This window comes from Odontomachus brunneus, unplaced genomic scaffold (assembly GCF_010583005.1).
Source record: "Odontomachus brunneus isolate Ranch 3 - 2012 unplaced genomic scaffold, Obru_v1 Obru_scaffold_240, whole genome shotgun sequence".
NCBI lineage: Eukaryota > Metazoa > Arthropoda > Insecta > Hymenoptera > Formicidae > Odontomachus > Odontomachus brunneus.
Genome location: NW_022639690.1, coordinates 10309 through 16329, shown reverse-complemented (window position 1 = coordinate 16329; position 6021 = coordinate 10309). Strand labels below are relative to the sequence as shown.

The following is a 6021-nucleotide window of genomic DNA, read 5'->3' as shown; positions in this document are numbered from 1 at the left end:
AATTGCAAGCATTGTTGGATGAGGATGACACTCAAACGCAACAACAACTCGCGGATCAATTAAATGTGACACGAGAAGCCGTCTCCATACGTTTGAAAGCCATAGGAAAGATCCAGAAGATGGGAAAATGGGTTCCACATGAACTGAATGAAAGACAGCAGGAAAACCGAAAAACCACTTGCGAAATGCTGCTCGCCAGATACAAAAGAAAGTCATTTCTCCATCAAATTGTGACTGGCGATGAAAAGTGGATATATTTTAAGAATCCTAAGCATAAAAGATCATGGGTAACTCCAGGCGAACCATCGACATCGACTGCAAGACCAAATCGCTATGGACGGAAGACAATGCTCTGTGTTTGGTGGGATCAGAAGGGTGTGATCTATTATGAGCTGCTAAAACCTGGCCAAACCGTTAATACTGAACGCTACCGACAACAAATGATTGATTTAAATCAAGCTTTGCGTGAAAAATGATCAGAACATAAAAAAAGGCAACACAAAGTGATTTTGCTTCATGATAATGCACCATCACACACAGCAAAACTGGTCAAGGAAACGATTGAGGCGTTTAATTGGGAAATACTTTCGTATGCGGCTTACTCACCAGACTTGGCTTCGTCCGATTACTATTTATTTGCATCAATGGGACACGCACTTGCCAAGCAGCGCTTCACTTCTTACAAAAATGTACGAAAATGGCTCGATGACTGGTTTGCCTCAAAAGAGCAACAGTTTTTTGGCGTGGCATCCACAAATTGTCAGGTAGGAAAAATGAATAGCTAGCGATGGGCAATACTTCGAATAAAATATTTTTTATCATTTTCATACAATAAATGTGTATTTTCTATACAAAAATTCCGGTTTCATATTTACATATCTGGTAACTGTTTACACGGTCGAGTGGAAAATTATAACTAACAGTTTTATTATTATTACTTTGAGTTTGCCAGGAATTTATTTAACAAATTTATTATATATCTTTGTAGTACCTTCCTTAAATTCATTAATTAATAATTAAGTCGGTCGTTGAGGGAATACTGCAAAAAAACTTAAATTTTATGCTACACCCTGATGGAAAAAATTTGCTGAAAATGCAATGAAATCGTCGAAATGAGAAATGAAAGTTCCTGAAAAGTTGCTGAAAATATTTTATCATAAATCATAATTTTCATCATGAATTGTAGTGAAAAGTGTGGAAAGCAATGAATTTTTAATGAATATTGATGAAAAGTAATGAAAAAAATATTCAAATATTTAATAAAATATTTAATGAAATGTACTGAATTATTCAATGAAAACTGAGTAAACTAAAAATGAAATATTAATGACATAAGAAGCTAGCACGGATGTCTTAGTGCTATTAAATACTAATATAATTTTAATATTAATATGATTGTGGGAGGATAAAAATGTCCAGTATGTCAAACGCACATATCGAAATTTTCTCTTCGACTAACGTACGCGGAGAATCAACCTTCCATACTTAGACCGATCCTTGAGTCCCAATTTTAAATATATATTTTAATTAAAATCCCAAACCCCCATTAAACCGACGACTCAAATAGATTCCTTTTTTATATATGTTGCGAAAAAACTGCCTCCGCCAGGACTCGAACCTGGAACCTCCCCACTTTCCGGACGGGACGCCTTTCCATTCGGCCATCGAGGCTTCGACAGTAATTTCGCAACACAATGTTTATAAATTCTCTAAGATGATCTCATCTTAGAGAATTTATAAACATTGTGTTGCGAAATTACTGTCGAAGCCTCGATGGCCGAATGGAAAGGCGTCCCGTCCGGAAAGTGGGGAGGTTCCAGGTTCGAGTCCTGGCGGAGGCAGTTTTTTCGCAACATATATAAAAAAGGAATCTATTTGAGTCGTCGGTTTAATGGGGGTTTGGGATTTTAATTAAAATATATATTTAAAATTGGGACTCAAGGATCGGTCTAAGTATGGAAGGTTGATTCTCCGCGTACGTTAGTCGAAGAGAAAATTTCGATATGTGCGTTTGACATACTGGACATTTTTATCCTCCCACAATCATATTAATATTAAAATTATATTAGAAACATCTTAGAAAACTGAATAAATTGTATTGAAACTTTGCTGAAATATTGATGAAAAAAATTCTTAAAAACATTCTCCGTAATTTTGAAAATTTTTCTAAATTGCGCTGAAACTTGATGAAAGAATTACAATTTATAATAAATTGTAAATAAGTATTTAATGTATCTCATTTATTGATCAATGAAAAACTTCGTGAAAAGTTTTGACTAAGTAACGAAATTGTGCTGAATTTCGCCGATTATTGATGATAATTGACTAATGTATTAAAATGAAATTTTTTTATTTTTCTACATGTTAGAATATGAAAATTCTCTTATTGAAATGCCGATGAAAATTATTGAAATATATTGAACTTTACTGAAATTATATGGAAATCTGATTTCTTCATTATGTTTCAAGATTAATTCATACGAATGTTAAATTGTATGTAATATTTCATTTAGAGCAATAGTTTGCATGTAATATTTACTTGTAGACTAAAAGATATATGAAATTTAATATTATTTATAAAGATAGTCTATTTAATTAGATGTATGTGTGTCTTTAAAAAAATTATTACAAATTTAAAGAAGTATTATACTCTTATTGTAGTAAAAATGTCTATATTTATTATAATACAAGTACATGAGACACATAAACATAAATATATATGTATATAAATATAAATTTTTGCCTTTCATCTCCCAAACATTCGTATGGACCAGTACTAACACAACAATGATAAATAATACCTATACAGCACAAAACATTGAAAGAACGTTGATGCAACATTGAAAATAGAAGTGCGGATGTTTTTTGCATGAAATTTATGTTGATTTTTCAACATTGATAACCAGATACAGCTGCAATGTTGAATATATGTTGAACAAAAACTACAATATTTTGCAATGTTATAACTATATTTGAGGAACAATGAAAATTATACTATTGATATATAAAAATAATAATAATAATAAAATAAATTATTCTTAAATTTTATTATATTAATCATATGTATTATTCATATTATACCTTCATATTATATTTATACATATGTATTATTCATATTACAATATACCATAATCATATATATTTTTCTTATTGTTTATATATAACATTGAAATGCGTTTAAGCAATTTTGCGCAAACCATGAAGAATATTTTTTTATTTCAAAATATTCTCTATTATACAGTCTGACCCTTATAGAAATATCATACTAAGAATCATTGATAATTACTTATTTTCAGTATTAAAAATATTGGATAATAAGTAATTATCAATGATTCTTAGTATGATATTTCTATAAGGGGATGCAAGCTGTATCGATAACAAAAAATACATAAAAAACATTAAACTAAAAAGAATGGTCGAAGTCATTTTGGAAATAACCACATAAACTTTAGAGATATTAAATAAAATATATTGGCGAATCAACGCGCGTATTTGCTAGGTACGTTATAATATACTGTGAATACTAAAAGTACACATTATATAAGCATAAACTGTAAGAACATCGTTGGAGTCATTGGCATCATCGCGTGCCGCGCGATCATCAGGTTAGGCAGGCACACCTTTAACAAAGTGAGGCATAGGGTGACCGGACATTAACCGCTTCGGATTTGAAATTATCGAGGGAGGTCGCGAAAGTTTTAGAGTGTGTTTGACAATCTTTCGGTTCCCAGCAGTTATATGAGACATGAAGAAAATTGATTCAACATCTCTTATAGAAATATCATACTAAGAATCATTGATAATTACTTATTATCCAGTATTTTTAATACTGAAAATAAGTAATTATCAATGATTCTTAGTATGATATTTCTATAAGGAATTACTGTGCTGTATGGGACATTTTTCTTTATTTTAAATTTCAATGATTTTCTACTGAATTTTATTGAAACTTATTGAAATTTACTGAAATGTCGCTGATTTTCAATGAATATTGTTGAAATTTACGACGATTTCGTTGATTTTCGATGAATTTTGCTAAAATTATAATGAACGTGGGTCAATTGATTAAGTTTTTCAGCAAAATTTCAACACATTTCATTATGTTTTCAGCAAGTTTCATTATAATTTCAGCAAAATTTTTCCATCGGGGCATTTCTGCCTCGTATCTACCGTTGCTTTCGGACGCACGTCATGATCAATTTCTGTTGCGTTTCTGCTGTTACGTTCGAACGGCACGTCGTGATCGATTTCTGTTGAGTTTCTACTGTCACGTTCGAAAGCACGTCATGATCGATTTCTGCCGCATTTTTTTCGTTAGTATATGATGTAGCATATTGTGTGATCTTCTATATTTCTATGTCATACCGTGACAGTAAATCATGTTCTATTTCTACCGCACTATCGCGTCATTGATATAGAAATTAGGCTATGCGTGGAAGGTAACATATTTTTGCAGTTATATTATTAGGGCAAATGATGATATATTTCTGTTACATTTCTGCCGACACACTTTATGGGCAACACGTTGCAGAGAAAATTAAACTTAATGAGGACACAGTTGCTTAAAATCTGCTACATAACCATGATTCAATCTGCCGGCATACTGCCAGCATGCTACCAGCATTTTGTTTGCTGGGTAAAAGAAAACGGATTTGTTTTCGATTTTTTCGCGGAGTTGCGACATATCAACGTTACCTATGCATTTTTTTAAATCGCTTAATTTGACGCACTTTACTGAGTGAAATGAATTCTTTTCACAAATCTTACTAGAACCATCGTAAAATATCAATGTTTCCTTGCAAATAAAAAAATAAACAAGAGAGATGCACGACATTCTTCCGCGATGTTGTACGATATATGAAAGTTACTTATGCATTTTTATTCTGTTACCGTCAGAAGAGAATAATTTCAAAACATGACTAATGCTCCTTAAAAAAAAAGTACAGATTTCACTCTTTAAAAAAAAAAATAAATACCATAATGTTTCGCAATATTATGCCCATTTAAATTGTGCTAAATTTTGACATGAATTTACCTATACGATAATTTTGTTGATGAATGTACTTAACCAAAGCGTATTACGCTTTCTGTAAGAAGACGATAGAAAAATATTTATTCTTGACGTAACCACTTAACGATAGATTATGATGCACGCCTTTTGTCGTAATTATACGTTGCGACAGCTTTTACGAGACGCCGTTCATCCGCCGGCTCCCGACACACGATCTCCAGAACGCGAGAGGTTGGGTGCCAGGTGCAGAAACGGCCGGACCACCGCACAAAGAGAGATCGCGAACAAATAGAATTCAACCGAAGATCGCTAATCGGCAAGTCGCGGCCGGGGCCGTGCGGGACCGGTAGCTCCGGGAAATTTTAGAGTCGGAGACGAGACGTGTTCGTCGGAAACGAGAGGAAAACAGGGAAAAGAAAAGAGACAAATGACAAGTCGGGTATCCGTGGTCGTAGGCGAATTTTATTAGAGCGGGGCTCCCCCGCCCCGAGATCGGACGCGCTGCACAAAATCGGAGTCGACGGCGCTAATGATAAGTCGTACGCCGTCCGCGAAAATAGACTAGTCGGTAGAGAACCTAGGGCCGCCCCTAGGAGCTGAGGTTTCGCGGCCGCTCCGCGGACGAGACGATAGTACTGGATAATATTAAGAGCAGATAGGAGGTCTTACAGTATGCGGTGGCTCGCCCTTCGTGAGGTTTCCGGTGTTCCAGTTCGCTCCGGTCGCGTACTCCGCTCGGCTCCGCCGGTCCTCTCGCTGGCTCGTCCTCGCTCGCACTCTCTCGCTCTCCTACGCGCTCGCTCCGTGCACTCTCTTGCCACGCTCGTCCTCGGAATCGGTCCTCGGAAAGTTCGTTCGAGTTGTCGCGTCGGCAACCGGTGAGAGATTCATGGATCGGATCTTCCTCGTTCTCTCGATCGCCGATCCACTTCTTTCCCCCGCCGCCCCTCTCGTCTGCTCTCAATCCTTCTTCGATCTCGAATTTTCGACAGCCGTGATTATTATTGCTT

At 35.1% G+C, this 6021-nt stretch overlaps 1 protein-coding gene across 2 annotated transcripts in view; it reads right to left on the bottom strand.

Moving 5' to 3' along the window:
* Positions 1-5807, bottom strand: part of LOC116852612 (SEC14-like protein 2) — a 158808-nt gene extending 153001 nt beyond the window's left edge. The window contains exon 1 of one of the 2 annotated variants that reach the window (XM_032833138.1): positions 5681-5807. The gene's annotated coding sequence lies outside the window, so the exon portion shown is untranslated. The remainder of the gene's footprint in view (positions 1-5680) is intronic. The other variant, XM_032833136.1, reaches the window with a different exon arrangement.
* Positions 5808-6021: the final 214 nt, after the last annotated feature.